This window comes from Chlorocebus sabaeus, chromosome 17, assembly GCF_047675955.1.
Source record: "Chlorocebus sabaeus isolate Y175 chromosome 17, mChlSab1.0.hap1, whole genome shotgun sequence".
Lineage (NCBI taxonomy): Eukaryota > Metazoa > Chordata > Mammalia > Primates > Cercopithecidae > Chlorocebus > Chlorocebus sabaeus.
Genome location: NC_132920.1, coordinates 18,737,255 through 18,757,003, shown reverse-complemented (window position 1 = coordinate 18,757,003; position 19,749 = coordinate 18,737,255). Strand labels below are relative to the sequence as shown.

The 19,749-nt window shown below is 36.1% G+C and overlaps 1 long non-coding RNA gene across 13 annotated transcripts in view; it reads right to left on the bottom strand.

Annotated features, from left to right (window-relative positions):
- Positions 1-1,403: 1,403 nt before the first annotated feature.
- Positions 1,404-19,749, bottom strand: part of LOC119626796 (uncharacterized) — a 201,514-nt gene continuing 183,168 nt past the window's right edge. For all 13 annotated transcript variants that reach the window (XR_012089057.1, XR_012089054.1, XR_012089055.1 and 10 more), the window contains one exon: positions 1,404-5,666. This is a non-coding gene — a long non-coding RNA (uncharacterized lncRNA). The remainder of the gene's footprint in view (positions 5,667-19,749) is intronic.

Sequence of the window (19,749 nt, the reverse complement as noted above, 5' to 3'; positions counted from 1 at the left end):
GTAGTTGATTGGAATCATCACCGTAGGTTATATAACAAAATATTCAGTGAAGAAGCAGGAAATTATAGTTAATGTGTAATAAACCAGGAATTCTCTACCTAGTTTCTCACTTATATTCGTTTTTTTAAAGCTGCATAACAAATTACCATAAACTTACTGGCTTAAAACAATTCCTGTATATTAGCTTACAGTTGTGTAGGGCAGAAGTCCATGCAGGGCTCAGTTTTCTTACCAGTTTCTCACAGACTGAAATCAAAGTATTGACCAGGCTGCATTCTCATCTGGAGCTGGGTGCTGCTTCCAGTGTTATGTCCTCACTGCAGAATTCAGCTCCTTCCAGTATGAGACTGACGTGCCTGTTGCTTGCTGGCTGTTGGTCAGGAGCTGCCCTCAGCTCCAAGAGTTCATCCACAGTTCCTTGCCACATGGCCCCCAAAGACAATCACAATATGTCTTCCACCAACATTCATAAAACCGTGCCACACTAACAAGCTTACTTTACTTGCTTAGCTTGCAAGTAGAGTTAAAATCTTAGATTTAGATTACTATAGCAGAAAATCATATGAATCTTAAATGAATATTATCAATATGTTTACTTTTCTCTAATACTGTTAATACAGAGCATATCTATATTTATACAAAATAATTTTTAAAACAGGTTTTTCTTTAATCAGGTTATCTCTACAGATAATTGGCTTATAATTCTACAAATGTTGTAAATTATTTTCAATTTCTGCACAAATACAGAACACTTGTAATCACAGATCTTACTTTTAAGGAAACATATAACTTTATGTATAGAAAACCACTCCACTATGACCAGACATTACAGATTACCCAAGGTACATAAACATTATTTTTCTGATAAAAGTTTTTAACAAAAAAAAATTAAAGAAATTTTTGTAAGAGTTTGATTGATCACCAAAGATTATTTTTCCCACTTTTATTCATTAGTTCTACTACTGTATATTGCAATAAATATGTACACATACATACATCCCTAGATTCTTGTATAGAAAAGCAAATTTATTAAGAAGTATATATATCTTTTGAGAACTCACTGGAATAGAATCTCACATTCACACTGATATTGACATGTATTTGACATTTTCGTATACATTTATTTCTCGTTGACTTATAATCGTTGAATATTTTACATCATACAAAATTATTCTGGCCTCTGATTTTCAAAAAGTGAGTTCCTATAACCAGGGAGACTACAAAGACATCCCCTGTACACCCTGTTCCAGATTCCTTAGTTTGGCACAATTTGTTAGTTCATCACTTTTAAAACATTTCTATTTATGTTATGAATGTGGCATAAAGTTATTTATTATGTTCATCTATAAAATTCTTGATGATGTTCATTTTAGGCATGAGACATCAAATAGTTTGAAAGTCCATTAAAGTTTCTATTTCAGTTGGTTGCAATTAAAATGATAAAGCCCTTTTCCACAGCAGGCATCCACTCGCCACTGGACTCTACCTCACTGTGGACTAAAAAATCACTAAGCATGAGTCAAAATTACATCAGAAGTCATATGAAAATATTTCCCAAGTATTTGAACATTCATGGGTAGTAGTTTACAAAGAGTTCATTTTGCAGAGAGGGCAAAGACTGAGTCATAATCCTTGCATTGGAGCTTGTAATGTTTTCTGCTGTTACTCAGTTTTTGTTTTGGAAACTAACAGTTCATTGGACAAAAACCATACTCACAATGGTATCTTTTCTGTATCAAAGAGGCCAGGAGATATGTGTCATTCTTTGCCCTTTTATTTATTTAGGAGGTCAGAGTCATAATCCAAAAAAAAAAAAAAACCACACACACACACACAAGAGTCTAGGATGGTCTTCACTTTGAAATTTTGTTATATGAAATAGATTCTGGAACTTGGAAAGCTGGTTTTAATTCAGTGTTGTGAACGTAAAATAATAGATAGATGGAGATAGAGACGTATGTTCATGGACATATTTACATTTATAATGAAACTTGTTGAAACTTCGGAAAATAGATTAAAATACAAAGGAAAACATTGAAGTTATCTCATATCACACCACCCCGATCATCTCTATTAACATTTGGGTATAATTCCTTCTAACACATTTTTCTTAAGTATGCAAACACATATATTCATTAGAAATTGGAGTGTTGTGTTTTATATTGTTTTGTGTAATTTGCCCGTTACACAAACACCATTGAAAAATGTCCTAAGAATGTAAGCATTGGCTTTGACATGGTGACGTCAGCGTGTCCACAGGAGAAGATGAGAATGAGTCTTGGAAGGAAGAGGTTTATTACCCTTACAGGTTCCAGAGGCGGGGGTCACTGTATGCCACACAGGGCCCAGGAGAAAACACTGGGGTAGTCAGGAGGTAGAAGCAGGAGTGAGAGCAAAGTCTAGGCCAGAGCATTGACTGGGGCTTGGCAAGGCAGGACAGAGGAAAAACCTTCGGACTGGCTAGTTTAAAGAAGTATACTGGGCTTTGGGGCATTGGGGTGACATCTAGTTTCCTGGTAACTAGCCCTGTAATAATTTAGGGCCAGGGACATGGCTTGGTATCTGATAATTAGATAACGAGATGGCTGGGGAAATGGTTGGGGATTGGTTGGACTGCATACAAAAAACACGCTCCCAGACTGAGCCCCGTGTTATTTATTTATTTATTTTTTTATTTTTTTCAGGCATCTGGCTCTGTGGCCCAGGCTGGAGTGCAATGGCATGATCTCGACTCACTACAACCTCCGCCTCCCGGGTTTAAGCGATTCTCTTGCCTCAGCTTCCGAGTAGTTGGGATTACAGTTGCCCACCACCACACCCAGCTAATTTTTTGTATTTTTAGTAGAGATGGGGTTTCACTATGTTGGCCAGACTGGTCTTAAACTCCTGACCTCATGATCTGCCCACCTCAGCCTCCCAAAGTGCTGGGGTTACAGGCGTGAGCCACCACGCCCGGCCAGCCCTGTGTTATTTCTAAGAAAACGCTAGCCCTGGGAGGGGCAGTCTCTCCCTACTCAGCAAGAAATGCCAGAGCATCAAAAGTACAGAAAATAAGGAAATATAGTTAATATAATCTGCCCTGTGATGAGCAGATGTCAAATACAGAATCTAAGAAAATGCGGAGCAAAAGACATGGCTTCTTCGTGGCTGCCTAGTAATCCATACAAATTACACAAAAATGTATCAAAATGTATTCCACAAATGACACAGCAGTTCTGCTTTCATTGGATGGTTATCTCTTTGTGGATGTTTGATATTCTAAATAATTCCTCAATGAATGAACAGAAAGGAAAAAGATAAAAAAGAATTTATGAATTTAGTTTAACTGTTATACATAAATATGTATATTATGTATAATTATATATGATACAATATATATGTATGTAAAATATAATCATATGGTTATAATACAACTGAATACAAAAATGATACCATTATAATGATATATAATTTTTTTTGCTTTTGTCTACCTTAGGAAGTTAATAAAGCAAGCTTAGATCTGTATTTACTGACTTCTAGAAATGCCCACAGTATATTCACATGTGAAAGAAGCACACTACAGAATAATGCATGTATTTAAAGTTCATTTCCACACTAACAATTAACCAACCAAAGTCCTTTAGATAATATGCTACATATATTCATTTGAACAAGGAGATAGGTATGAAGGTACATACCAGACTACTAAAATTGGTTTCCACCAAGGAATGAGAAGCATAGATAGAAGGCAGACAGGGAGAGATAATTAACTTTGTTTTTATACTTTTTCATATGTATTAGTATAATTTGCAGACATTCAACAAATACATTTTTTTAAAAAAAGATAAAAACATTTGGGCTTTTCTTATTCTTTCCTTTCAATAAACTGTTAGAGAGAATTTATTAATTTAAAAAGTATGAATATTTTAAGGATATACATATATGTATTACATACAAAACATGTACTCCTATCAGCAGTGTACAAAAGCAGGTGTCTATTTCCCCCATAACTGTCAATACTGAACATTAACATTTCAAATAATGAAAAGAAATTGTAAACATACTTTATTTTATATTACTAGTAAAAATGAACTTTTTAACCACTTGTTATTATTGTGAGGATAAAATGACCATTCTCTTTTTTTAAAGGAAGTTCTTCTTATTGATTTGTGAGAAATCTTTGTGTATTAGTTATATATATAAACACAAATAGGTCAATGATATTATCCATTTGTCATATTGCAAATACATTTCCCTTTTTGTCATTTGACCTGCATGTTTTGGTATGTAAAATGTAGGAGATACTCCTAATGGTTGGTACCTTGGTGTTTGCTGTTGTGTACTGTGGACAGAATCATTCTAGAAGGTAACTTTTCATGATTGATATGGATGGATGCAGTAACTCCTGAAAAAGCATTTTTTCCTTCTGAAGTCCAGGAAAAAGCATCTAAAATTATTTTAATTTTTAGTAAATTTGATGTTTATTTTATTATGACCTCATAGAATCCCATGTTTTCAATATTTTAGCTTTATATAAAACATCAATATCTTATAGGGAAAATCTATCCTTATTATGTCTGTTCCTAGGAATTTCCCAAATATTCTTTCCAATTTATTATTCAAAATATACTCTAAGGCTGGGCACGATGGCTCATGCCTATAATCCCAGCACTTTGGAAGGTCAAGGCAGGAGGATCACTTGAGGCCAGGAGTTCAAGACCATCCTGGGCAATATAACAAGATCTTGTTTCTACAAAAAAAACAAACATTAGCTGGGCACGGTAGCATGCGTCTGTAGTCCCAGCTACTCAGGAGGCTGAGGTGGAAGGATCACTTGAACCCAGGAGGTCAAGGCTGCAGTGAGCGGTCATGCCACTGCACTCCAGTCTGGGCGACAGAGTGAGACTCTGTCTCAAAAAAATAAATTATACACACACACACACACACACACATATATGCACATATATATAGAGACAGAAAGATACACACACACACACATACATCATACATACATAGAAAGTATTTTCTTTGAAAATATGCTTAAATTTTTCAATGGCTTTATTGAGGTATAGTTGATATACTAAATATTGCACATATTTAATGTATACAATTTGATGAGTTTGAACATTTCCATATGGCTGTGAAACGATCACCACAATCAAGATAATAAGCATATCAACCACCTTCCAAAGGTTTTTTGTGTGTGTGCCACTTTGTTTTTGTACTAAAAACATGAGATCTACACTGTTAACAAATGGTTAAGTACACAATACCGTATTAACTATAATCCCTATGCTGTAGAGAAAATCTCCAGAACTTACTCATCTTGTACAACTGAAACTTTATACCCATTGAACTACTCCCCATTTCCCTCCTTCATCCAGAAGTGAGACTGCTGGATCATGTGGTAATTCTAATTTCTTTTGAGGAAACTCCATACTGTTTTCCACAGAGGCTGTACGATTTTCCATTCCCACCAATAATGTACAAGGGTTTCCATTTCTCCAAATCTTTGCCAATACCTATTATCTTTTATTTTATAATAACCATCCTAAAAGGTATGAAATGATATCTCACTGTTGTTTCGATTTCCATTTCCCCGACGGTTAGTGATGTTCAGCATCTCTTCAAGTACTTGTTGGCCATTTGTATCTTTTCTCTGGAGAACGTCAATTTAAGTCCGTCACCTATTTAAAAATTGAGGTTTAGATTATTATTGGAATTGTATTCGCTGAATAAATAAATTTGGAAAAGTCCACTTTTTTTTATCAATCCTTACCACACCATTTTACTCTATCTATCAAAATTTTGTTTTGTGTTATTTAGCAAACTTTTGGCTTTGCTACCTTTTAGAAATTCACTCCTGCATATGTTTTATATATTTGCTACTCTTCAGAGTAAGATTTTTATTAAATTTTCTAAATAGTTATTTCTGGTTTATAGGAAAGTTACTGATACCAGTGTGGTTTTCAATCCGGTCAAATATCTGAGCTGTCTTTCAATTTGATTAACATTTTATTTCCTTGGAATTCCTAGCTCCACCACCTATAATTGTAAGAATTCTGCATTTTCCTTTCCCATAGGTATTTTAATTACTATGGTTTTCTACCTCACTGCATTAATGAGAACTTCCAGAATAATGTAAATTAATGATGATAATAGTAGGTATCCTTGCCTTGGTTACTGAACACTCTGGGAGCATATCATTATTATGTATTATATTGGCTTCAGCTTAAAATAGACATATTCTTAATGTCAAGGTATCTAATTTGCTAAAATTTTTTAAAGATGAGGATTACATATTGCCTCTTATTAAATACATTTTCAGAATGTGTTTGGAAGCTTTTTTGTTTCTCCCTTCTAATCAATTAATTTGATGCACTAATATTTTTAAAATGCTACATCATTCTCGCATCCCTTAAATACAACTTAACTAATAAAAATTTTATTGGATATCAATGTAAGAATTAAAGAAAGAGGAGAGAAACACGAAGGGTGGCTTGCCAGTTAACAATCAGTAGAGGTACACATAATTTATTTTTGTTTGTGTTTCCCTGATATATATATATATTTTTTGTTTGTTTGTTTGTTTGCTTGTTTGTTTTTTTGTTTTTGCTTTGTTTTTCTGATGGAGTCTTGCTCTGTCGCCCAGGCTGGAGTGCAGTGGCATGATCTTGGCTCACTGCAGCCTCTGCCTCCAGGGTTCCAGTGATTCTCCTGCCTCAGCCTCCTGAGTAGCTGGGATTACAGGGACACGCCACCACGACTGGCTAATTTGTATTTTTAGTAGAGACGGGGTTTCACCACGATGGCCAGGCTGGTCTGGAACTTCTGACCTCAGGCGATCCACCCACCTTGGCCTCCCAAAGTTCTGGGATTACAGAAGTGAGCCACCACGCCCAGCTTCATTTTTCTATTAAAGTAATTTTGGTTATTTTGTTTTAACTGTCTTTTATAAATGGAGCTTAGTTTAAAATATAATATGAGCATTTTTTATTAACAAATATATACTTATTGCCATACTAGTACGGTTAGTATTGTTGGTAACATCATAGTTTATACATTTTTTTCAATTTTTAAAATTTATTTATTTTTTCCATAATATCAACTATCTTGTTACATAATTAAAAATTTTTTTGTTCTTTTTTCCCCCTGGACATTCAGCCTATCACATTTTCCTAGCGTCTTTCTAAGCTTTCTGTCTTCTTTGAGTCCAATTTTAGTAAATAAAATTTCCCTTGAAAATTATCCATCTAAGTTTTCAAATTCATTGGCTTGGAAGTGTGAAAAACAGTCACATTTGATAATATCTCTTTTTTTATTTCTTCTGATTTCAATGTTTATTTCACCCTTACCGTCTCTTTATTTGTGTTTATGTATGTGCCTTCTTTCTCCTTTTCTTCCCTTGACTAAGTTAGCTGGTGTTTTTTCTATTTACCAATTGTTTTCAAGAAACAGAATTTTAATAAGTTAACTGTATCTTAGATCTACTATTTTTCTATAGCTCACTAATTTCTACTTTTATCTTTACTGTTTCTTTCTTTGGTTTGTTTAATTGTCTTTGCTTTGCTGGGGGGAGGTTCTTAACTTTTCAGCTGAGAATTTACTTTATTTTCACTATTTTACTTTTATTAATAAAAGTGTTTAGTTCTATGAATTTTTCTCTGATATCTACTTTAAAAGTGTTCTATAAGTTCTGATATGTAATATTTTCATTATTATTAAGTCTTCAGAATTCTATATTTCTCTTTGTCTTTGCCATTTCACTCAAGAGTTTTAACTCAGATGGTTTTATGATGTGCAGATATAATATTGGCCCTTCAGTTCTTCCTCTTTCATGCACTTTGACAAGATGGGGTGGGGCAATTGGGATACTGCTTCCTCTCCACAAAGACTTGTGGCTAGAGCTTAAGTTGAATGTTCTGCTGAAATTCAGCTTATATTTTTCTACTAACAAGTAATTTGAAGTTGGGGGGCTATTTTTCTTCTGGTTTGGTTGACATTGTGGGTTATGTGGGTTGCATTTATGTTTCTTACTGGTCTGTATAGTTTTCTGGAGGATGTGCAGAGAGATCCAAATTCAGTAACAGTCATTTTCCTGGGCTACCTGAAGGTCTCCATCATTGTCTATAACCTGAAATTTTCATTCCTTCAGGCTAAAATTTTAATATTTGACATTTAATTGAATTGAATATCTTTCAGGTTTCTAGTTTCTCCCATCTTCTTTTCTTTCTCTGAGTACCATACAGAATCTCCAATCTTAAACCTATTATAGACTCAAAGAACTCTGAATTATCTATTACAAGTTAAATCTACTGTAGGAATCTTTTCTACACCTGATCCAAAAAAAATGTGAAAATGGCTATTCAGGCTCTGGTCTCTCATTTTCAAGTTTTCAAGGCAACACGATAAACATTTAGAAAATTTATATTTTGGTTTTTGTTTTGAAAGATCTTTTAAAGTAATAAATGAAAAATATAACACTTAGGAATGCATGCCCATTGGTCATATCTCACCCTATAGTATGAATACCTAGGTGCACTTATTTGCACATTCCAGAGACTATGCCTGATAGCACAGAATAAATATAAATGCTCTGCCCTGAAGATACGAAGAGAAGGAAGAGAAATCATTTATTTACATTATACCAACACAAACACATTATGGTATAGAATGAAACATGTGGATAATATTTTTAATGAAATATGACTTCTCAAAGAAATTTGACAAGTAGCACTAAGAATACTTTGGGAAAAATCTTAAAATCACTTCTCATCTAAAGTAGCAGGAAAAAACATGCCTGTATAGTCTATACAAAATCGTCTATATGGCTTCCAATGTTTTCATGTTCCCTATAAGTTTTCTGACTGTCATACTAAGTATTTTTATTTTCCCTAATTATTCTGTATATGACATAGGTTTTGGTCTTAACTATCCCGGTCTTACTTTTTTATTTACTTTCCATTTTGCAATAAAATAAAAGTAATGGGGCAGCTATAACACTCCAGGTATTCCCAGATGTTCTTGCATGATCTGAACTATGTATGCTTTTATGTGTGTACTCTAACACTTAATTAAAATTTTTTTAACTCTTGAATCCCATGTTTGGTTTTGATTGCAAACCAATTATTTTTATTTAGATAAAGCTACAAATCCCAGGTATTTCTGATAAGCATTCCTGTATGTGTGTGCACGTGTGCATGTGTGTGAATGCATATGCAAGTGTATCTACATATTTCTCTCTATATCTATACTTCTATACATTTGCTAAAAATATTTACATAGATAATTTCTTAAATACGAAATTTGATCTTTTTCTACTTAAATTTTACCTGGTCAATGTCAATTTCTCTTACCTATTAAAATAATTTTGAATCTTGAGCCCAAAAACCAAGGGTGCCAATGGAAGTGGAGATGAACATGATTCGGAGAAAAGTACTTGCATTTGCTTTTTATAGTATCAGTTTTAATGCTATGCAAGGTACCTACAAAAAATATTTCTTTAAACTAGCATGTTATGCCCCTAAAATGCAGGTAGATTTCCCATAGGTTAGGAAAAAAAACATATTTTTTTAAGTATTGATTTAATTTATTGAATCCAAAATATAAAGAATGGGATATACCCAGACAGAAGCTCAGTAGCATTTAGCTAGAGGACCCTGTCCAGATTGACCTCAATCTCTACAGGAACACAATAGATGAAGCTGCCTAATAGCCCATGAAACCACCTCACTTCATTACTATACATCTCACATTTCATCATCTGGTCCACAGGAATATTATAATATACTTTTACAATCTTTTTAGTTTTGGGTAGACTCCAACAGATGCCCATTAAGTAAAGACATGGCCTCTTAACACTACTTTGCTTCAAAAAAGGAAGGAAGAAGGAAGGAAGGAAGGAAGGAAGAAAGGAAGGAAGGAAGGAAGGAAGGAAGGAAGAAAGGAAGGAAGGAAGGAAGGAAGGAAGGAAGGAAGGAAGGAAGGAAGGAAGGAAGGAAGGAAGGAAGGAAGGGAGACGGAAGGGAAGGGGAAGGAAGGAAGGGAGGTGGAAGGAAGGAAGGAAGGAAGGAAGGAAGGAAAGAAGGGAAGGAAAGGAAATAGTTGCAGCATAAAACCTAGGAAACAACCTGAAAATGGGGTCTCCGAAGAGATAAATTGGTTTTAAATGGACACTGGGAGAAACAGGAGAATTTTTCTCTAGTCAACAACTATGAAAAATCCAGTCAATCAAAAATCAATAATAACTTTGCTTCTTAAGATATAATAGTGCTTGAAACACGGAATTCATTGAATGATGTTAAAAGGCTTATGTATCACTGAGAAAAATTAAAGTTTTTATAAATCAAGATATTCATTCCAGTGCCAGGAATCTAACTATGACAGATAGAAAGTCATGAAGTACAATTGCTTCTGTCACAGAAACCAGAAAAAAAAAGCAAAAAAGGAGAAACAATGTACCAAAGAGTAGATAGTACAAATAGCAAAATGTTAGACTTAAACTCAACAATATTTGATTAAATGTAAATGAAATAAAAAGCCAGAGTTTGTCAGACTAGATTATTTTTAAAAGGTCCCCAAATGTATATGCTTTCTACATGAAACATGTTAGTAAATACATATCACAGATATGAAAAACATATGCTGACAGTAAGACAGTAGAAAATGTTATACCAAACAACTGGAAATCAAAAAGTATGGTTATCTTATTATCAGGAAAAGGAGACTTCAACACACAGAATATGTTAAAATCAGGGGAACATAACAACCCATGGTATGAATGCACCAAGTAACATAACTTCAAAAAGTATTTTGAACAGATGCTCAGAAACTAGCTTTCTGACACCTGATTTTCTGTGAGACAGTATAGAACATTTCATATAGGAGTCTCTCTCCAGCAAATTGTAATTGGTATTAACATATTTCTTAATACGAAATATTCTGGCAAGTGTGCCTCACCTATCTTTGATAATAATGATAACAATAGTAATGGCAACAGCTGTTAATGGTGTTTGGATGATTCCAATCTTCCAGGCACTGTGCCAAGAAGTTCATGTAGTTTCCATAACAATTTATCCTATTTCAAAGATAAAGAAACTAATGATTATCCTGGCTAACCCGGTGAAACCCCGTCTGTACTAAAAAAATACAAAAAACTAGCCGGGCGAGGTGGCGGGCGCCTGTAGTCCCAGCTACTCGGGAGGCTGAGGCAGGAGAATGGCGTGAACCCGGGAGGCGGAGCTTGCAGTGAGCAGAGATCCGGCCACTGCACTCCAGCCTGGGCGACAGAGCGAGACTCCGTCTCAAAAAAAAAAAAAAAAAAAAAAGAAACTAATGATTATAAAGAGGTTGAAGGATTTTTAAATGTTCATATTACTAGCAATGACTAGGCTAAGATTTGAAGTTCCTAAGTGCTCACATTAACATTTTAAAGTGAATTACTCTGATGTGCCAATGAGCCTTCTCTTTCCAGTAACTACTTAAGTAATTCAGACACTTGATTTGCAGCAAGGAAGAAGAGGAATAAAATGAAGAGAACTATGAGAAAAAGTAGGCAAATCAAGAGATTGTTGTGAGATGTGACATAAAGTCCATGGGTTGTGAGGAATAAGGAGGAATTGGATCATGGTGGTAGTACAAAGATAGACGTCAATCACAAAAAAATAAATTCACCTGCTTTGTAATTTTGCCTTGAGCCAGTGTTCCCAACCTTGCAATAGAAACCAGTATTGGCACAGTAGTAGCACATCTGGTTGCTGCCTAAGACTTTCTTGGAGATACATGTACCATTTTATGATTTTTTTTCCTGTCGACTTTTATTTTTAGGTTTAGGGGGCACAGGTGCATGTTTGTTATGTGGGTAAATTGTGTCTTGAGGGTTTGGTGTACAAATTATTTCATCACCCAGGTAATGAGCATAGTACCTAACAGGTAGTTTTTTTGATGCTCACCCTCTTACCACCTCTACCCTCAAGCAGGTGCCAGTGTCTATTGTTCTCTTCTTAGTGTCCCTGTGTATTAAAGGTTTAGCTCCTACTTATAAATGAGAACATGTGGTATTTGTTTTTCTCTTCCTGCATTAGTTCACTTAGGATGATGGCTTCCAGTTGCATCTATGTTGCTGCAAAGGACATGATCTTGTTTCTTTTCATGGCTGCATAGTATTAATATCCCACGGCATATATGTACCACATTTCTTTTACCCAGTCCACTGTTGATGGGCACCTAGGTTGATTTCATGTCTTTGCTATTGTGAATAGAGCTATGATAAACATACATATGCATATGTCTTTATGGTAGAATGATTTGTATTCCTTTGGGTATATACTCAGTAATGGTATTGCTGGATCAAATGTTAGTTCTGTTTCATGTTCCTTCAGAAATCTCCAAACTGTTTTCCACAGTAGCTGAACTAATTCACATTCCCACCAACAGTTTTTAAGTGTCCCTTTTTCTCCACAACCTCACCAGCACACTCCTGCCAACAGTATATAAGTGTTTCCTTGTCTCCACAACCTCACCAGCATCTGTTATTTTTATACTTTTTAATAATAGCCATTCTGACTGTTGTGAGATGGTATCTCATTATGGTTTTGATTTGCATTTCCCTAAAGATTAGTGATGTTGAACATTTTTTCATATGCTTGTTGGTCACATGTATATCTTCTTTTGAGAAGTGTCTGTTCATGGACTTTGCCCATTTTTAATGTGGTTATTTGTTTGCTTGTTGATTTCTTTAAGGTCCTTAAAGATTTTGGATATAAGACCTTTGTTAGATGCATAGTTTGCAAATATTTTCTCCCACTCTGTAGCTTGCCTGTTTACTCTGTTGATACTTTCTTTTGCTGTGCAGAAGCTCTTTAGTTTAATTAGGCCCCACTTGTCAATTTTCGTTTTTGTTTCAATTGTTTTTAGAGTCTTCACCATAAAATCCCTGCCAGGGCCTATGTCCAAATGGTATTTCTTAGATTTTCTTCTAGGACTTTCATAGTTTTAAGTTTTATGTTTAAGTCTCTAATACAGCTTGAATAGATTTTTGTATATGATGAAAGGAAGGGGTCCACATTCAATCTTCTGCATATGGCTGGCCTGTTATCCCAGACCACTTATTAAAAAGGGATTCCTTTCCTTATTACTTTTTATTGTCAACTTTGTCAAAAATCAGATGGTTTTAAGTGTGCAGCTTTATCTCTGGGACCTCTAACCTGTTCCATTGGTTTGTGTACCTGTTTTTGCACCCACTCCATGCTGTTGTGGTTACTCTGGACTTAAAGCCAGGTAGTGTGATGCCTGTAGCTTTGTTCTTTTTGCTTAGGATTGCCTTGGCTAGTCAGGCTTCTTTTTTATTCTATATGAATTTTACAATAGGTTTTCCTAATTCTGTGAAAAGTGTTCTTGGTAGTTCAATGGAAATGGCTTTGAATCTGTAAATTGTTTTAAGCGATATGTCCACTTTAACAATATTGATTATTCCTGTCTAGGAGCACAGAATGTTTTGCCATTTGTTTGTGTCATCTCTGAATTCTTTCAGCAGTGTTTTGTAATTCCCATTGCAGACATCATTTGCTTCCCTGGTTAGTTGTATTCCTAGGTATTTTGTCCTCTTTGTGGTTACTATAAATGGGATCATAATATTGATTTGGCTCTCAGCTTGGATATTACTGGTGTATAGAAATGCTACTGATTTTTATACATTGGTTTTGCATCCTGAAACTTTGCTGAAGTTGCTTATCAGATCTAGGAGCCTTTGGATAGAAATTATGGAGTTTTCTAGGTATGGAATCATATCATCTACAAAGAGAAGTAGCTTGACTTAACTCTCTTCCTGTTTGGATGCCATTTATTTCTTTCTATGGCCTAATTGCTCTAGCTGGGACTTTCAGTACTATGTTGAGAGCAGCAGTGAGAGAGGACGTCTTTGTCTTACTTCAGTTCTCAAGGGGAGTGCTTCCAGCTTTTTCCCAGTCGGTATGATGCTGGCTGGGGGTTTGTCATAGATAATTCTTATGAGTTTGAGGTATGTTCCTTTGATGCCTCGTTTTTTGAGGTTTTTTTAACATAAAGAGATGTTGAATTTTATCAAAAGCCTTTTTTGTGTCTATTGAGATGATCATTGGTTTATGTTTTTAGTTCTGTTTATGTGATGAAATCACATTTATTGATTTACATATGTTGAATCAACCTTGCATTCCAGGAATAAACCCTACTTGACCATGGTGGATTAGCTTTGTGATATGCTTCTGGAGTTGATCTGCTAATATTTTGTTGAAGATTTTTAAATCTATGTTCATTAGGGATATTGGCCTGAATTTTTTTTTTTTTGGAGACAGAGTTTCACTCTCGTTGCCCAGGCTGGAGTGCAATGCTGCAATCTCAGCTCACCACAACCTCCGCCTCCCTGGTTCAAATGATTCTCCTGCCTCAGCCTCCCGCGTAGCTGGAATTACAGGCATGCACCACCACTCCTGGCTAATTTTGTATTTTTAGTAGAGACATGGTTTTGCCATGTTGGCCAGGCTGATCTCAAACTCCTGACCTCAGATCTGCCCACCTTGGCTTCCCAAAGTGCTGGGATTACAGGCATGAGCCACGGCACCTGACCAACATCCTGATCTGCCCACCTTAGCTTCCCAAAGTGCTAGGATTCCAGGCCTGAATTTGTGTTTATTGTGTCTCTGTCAGGGTTTGGTATCAGAATGATGCTGCCCTCATAGGATGAGTTAGAAAAGAGTCCCACTTCTCAGTTTTTTGGAATAGTTTCAGTAGGATTGGTCTAACTCTACTTTGTATGTCTGGTAGAATTTGGCTATAAATACATCTGTCCCAGGGATTTTTTTGGTTGGTTGGTTTTTTATTACTGATTCCATTTAGGAACTTGTTATTGGTCTTTTCAGAGTTTCAATTTCTTCCTGGTTCAATCTTAGGAGGTTCTACAATTCCAGAAATTTATCCATTTCTTCTAGGTTTTCTGATCTGTGTGCATAGAGGTGTTCACAATAGTCTCTGGGTTTGTGGTTTGTTTTTTGTTTGTTTGCTTGTTTTGTTTTTTTATTTATGTAGGATTGGTAGTAAACTTCCCTTTTACGTTTCTGATTGTGTTTATTTGGATCTTCTCTCTTTATTTCTGTATTAGTCTAGCCAGTGGTCTATCAATCTCACAAATTCTTTCAAAAAGCCAACTTCTGGTTTTGTTAGTCGTTTGTATTATCATTCATGTCTCAATTTTGTGCAGTTCAGGTCTGATTTTGGTTTTTTGGTTTGTTTTTGTTTGTTTGTGTTTTTTTGCCTAGCTTTTGAATTGGTTTGTTCTTTTTATTTTAGTTCCTCTAGGTGTGATGTTTGGTTATTAATTTGAGATATTTCTAATTTTTTTGATGTGGGCATTCAGCATTATATCCTTTCTTAACACTGCTTTAGCTGTGTCACAGAGATTCTGGTAAGTTGTATCTTTGTTCTCATTAGTTTCAGAGAATTTCTTGATTTCTGCCTTAATTTGATTATTTACCCAGAAGTCATTCAGGAGCAGATTGTATAATTTCCATGTAATTGTAAGGTTTTGAAAGATCTTCTTAGTCTTGATTTTCTTTTTCTCTGTGGTCCAAGATTATGGCTGGTATAATTTCAGATTTTTTTTAATTTGTTGAGAATTGCTTTATGGCTGAGCATGTCATCAATTTTAGAGTATGTGCCATGTGCAAATGAGAAGAATGTACATTCTATTGTTATTAGGTGGAGGATTTTGTAGATGTTTGTTAGTTCTATTTGTTCAAGTGTCAAGTATAGGTCCTGAATATCTGTATTAGATTTCTGCCTCAATGATCTGTCAAACGCTATCAGTGGAGTGTTGAATTCTCCCACTATTATTGTGCAGTTATCTAAGTTTCTTTGTACATCTCTAAGAACTTGTTTTATAAATCTGAGTGCTCCAGTTTTGGGCAAATTCATATTTAGGATAGTTTTGCCTTCTTGTTGAATTGAACCCTTTATCATTATGTAATGCCCTTCTTTGTCCTTTTTTATCATTGTTCGTTTAAAGTCTGTTTTGCCTGAAATAAGAATAGTGATCCTTGCTCTTTTTTGTTTTCTGTTTGTTTGACAGATTTTTCTCCATCCTTGTACTTTCAGCTTATAGGTATCATTGCATGTGAGATAGGAATGAAGTTATCACACAATTTGGTCTTGCTTCTTTATCCAGCCTGCCACTCTGTGCCATTTCAGTGGGACATTTAGCCTGTTTACATTCAAGATTAATATTTATATGTGTGGATTTGATCCTGTCATCATGTTGTTAAATGGTTGTTATCTAGACTTGATTGTGTAGTTGCTTTAGAGTGTCAATGGTCTATGTACTTCATCGTGTTTTTGTGGCGGCCAATAATGGTGATGAAAGAAAAACTTCAGCCAAATCAAATTTGAAGGTGTTTAATTGAACAATGAATGATTTGCAAATCAGGCAGCTTTTCCAGCCAGAGTGGGCTTGGAGACTCCAATGCAGCCAAGGGGTGGAAGAAGATTTATGGACAGAAAAAGGAAAGTAATGTACAGAAAATGGAAGTGAGGTGCAGACACAACTGGATTGGTTACAGTTTGGTGTGTGCCTTATTTGGACACAGTTCAAACAGTTGGCTACATTTGATTGGCCAAAACTCAGTGATTGGCACAAGTATAGGCTACTGTCTGTTCACACCTCCACTTGTTATAGTTCATGATGTACAGAGAAACCTTTAGGCCAAATGTTAAACATGTAAGGAGGCAGCTTTAGGCTAAACTTGATTTAACAATAACCCCCTTTGATCATCTTCTCAATTTTGAGAGATTGGCCAAAACTTTAGTCACTGGTGTCACTATCGCCATTGTAAATGTATCTATTTGGTTTTAAAACCCATGGGGAAACAGTAGAACAGTGGGTTTTGCAAGGCTGGAACCAGGATTAAGTAGATGGTACCTCCTTATGCTGGAATGTCCTATTTGTTTTGCCTGGAGAAAAACAAAACCTGGTCTTTTCTAGAATCTATGTGATTCCTTAAAGTCTTAGCTTGATCATGTCACATTTGGCATAAGTGACTCCATTTTGTTTTGGTCTGGTCTGTTGGGGCCTAGTGCATGAGCTCGGTCCAAAACAATGGCTTCTCAAATTTTGTTTTAAAAAATCCCCCTTTTTTTTTTGTCATGCTCTCACTTAAGTGAGACCAAAACTTGGGGGCCTCAGTGCCACTCTCAGTTACCATCATTTTGGATTTCTGGTCTCAGAATGTCATTCACAAATTACAGTGTCCTCGTGGTTGCACATTTCTTTCAGCTTTAGTCATTCCAGTTGAAAGAAACCATTTGACATTCTAGAGATGGCTGTGTGCCAACATTTAAAACTTCTGAGAGAATACAATGCACCAGGGAGACTACTCTTATGACTACTGGGAGGATAATACCAAGAGTTTGGAGTACGCTCCTTATCCAAGGTCCCCATAAACCAAACCACCTAAAATCAGTAGATCAAAGAATGAGCTAGATAAAGAGTCTACACACTTAACTGAGCAGTCTCTTGGCTAATCTCCTACAACTGAATCTCTATACTGTCCAATGTTTTCTCCATAGGCTACAAGTGCCAGCAGCTGCACAGATACTTCTATTTAGTAGTAAGTAATCTAAACCAATTCTACTATTTAGCATAACTTTCACAAGAGAATTTAAAGTCTGTTGTGTAATCATGGCCTTTACGGTAGAATCTGCTTTACAGTCTGTCATGAGGGATAGATTTTTAATCATTGCCTCTTTAATTCCAGACAATAGGAAAAGGACCTAACAAACGAGGCCCTTCTAGAAGAATGAAGGCCTTCTGGCAATGTTCTCTTTAACCTATGATGTAAGCTAAGAGAAGTGAACCAGTGTTCTTTTCCTGGCAACTATGAGGCAATGTATGTACCATTAATGTTTCTCACCTACATTGGGCTTTCATCTTTTATTTATCAAGGTATAAGGTTATCTATGTATAAGGCTGGCTGTAAAATCCTTCACAGATAAAAGTATACTCTATAAGTGCAAACAATAGACCCCCTTTTCACTTCTATTGTTCATAGAGGAATCAGCAAGGGGAAAATATTCAAAGATAAGAGTCTCATGATAGTAGAGAAGTCTTGATCCATGACCTTGGGAAAAGCTGTCCACATCAGAGATGCCATCTTTTCTGGACAGAAATTTCTCTGGCTAGTTTTACCTTAAGGGTTCCAATGGGTATACAGTACCAAGAGTGTGGAGAGATCCTCTTCAGTTGTGAGATTATGAACTCAAAGTTCAATGTCCCAAAGTTTTGTTGCAGTGTTGATGGCAACAGCTGACTTTTTCTGATGTTCTCAGAAGATCCAGTCTTCAGGTTCTAGACTGTGAAAGAGCTGATTGTCCCCAGCCAGTGAACCATAAAAAGCTTTCTTTACCTGGTGAAAATACTCTGTGGCATAATAATCTACTGTTAACATCAGCCCTCTTGCATGGGAAAACTTTTACACAAGCAGAAAACACGTATTGAAAATGACAATTGAGAACGGCGTGCCCAAGATGGCCGAATAGGAACAGCTCCAGCCTCCAGCTCCCAGCATGAGTGACACAGAAGACGGGTGATTTCTGCATTTTCAACTGAGGTACCGGGTTCATCTCACTGGGGAGTGCCAGACAATCGGTGCTGGTCAGCTGGTGCAGCCTCACCAGCAAGAGCTGAAGCAGGGCAAGGTATCGTCTCACCTGGGAAGCTCAAGGGGGAAGGGAATCTGTTTTCCTAGCCAAGGGAAACTGAGACACACTTGGAAAATCGGGTAACTCCCACTCTAACACTGCACTTTACCAAGGGTCTTAGCAAACGGCACACCAGGAGATTATATCCCACACCTGGGCTGGAGGATCCCACGCCCACGGAGCCTCCCTCATTGCTAGCACAGCAGTCTGAGATCTAACTGCAAGGCGTTCTTTTATTTCACTGAGCAGTGGTTTGTAGTTCTCCTTGAAGAGATCCTTCACATCCCTTGTAAGTTGGATTCCTAGATATTTTATTCTCTTTGAAGCTATTGTGAATGGGAGTTCATTCATGATTTGGCTCTCTGTTTGACTGTCACTGGTGTATAAGAATGCTTGTGATTTTTGCACATTAATTTTGTATCCTGAGACTTTGCTGAAGTTGCTTATCAGCTTAAGGAGATTTTGGGCTGAGACAATGGGGTTTTCTAAATATACAATCATGTCATCTGCAAACAGGGACAATTTGACTTCTTCTTTTCCTAACTGAATCCCCTTGATTTCTTTCTCTTGCCTGATTGCCCTAGCCAGAACTTCCAACACTATGTTGAATAGGAGTGGTGAAAGAGGGCATCCTTGTCTTGTGCCAGTTTTCAAAGGGAATGCTTCCAGTTTTTGCCCATTCAGTATGATACTGGCTGTGGGTTTGTCATAAATAGCTCTTATTATTTTGATATATGTTCCATCAATACCAAATTTATTGAGAGTTTTTAGCATGAAGGGCTGTTGAATTTTGTTGAAGGCCTTTTCTGCATCTATTGAGATAATCATGTGGTTTTTGTCTTTGATTCTGTTTATATGCTGGATTACATTTATTGATTTGCGTATGTTGAACCACCCTTTCATCCCAGGGATGAAGCCCACTTGATCATGGTGGATAAGCTTTTTGATGTGCTGCTGGATTTGGTTTGCCAGTATTTTATTGAGGATTTTTGCATTGATGTTCATCAGGGATGTTGGTCTAAAATTCTCTTTTTTTGTTGTATCTCT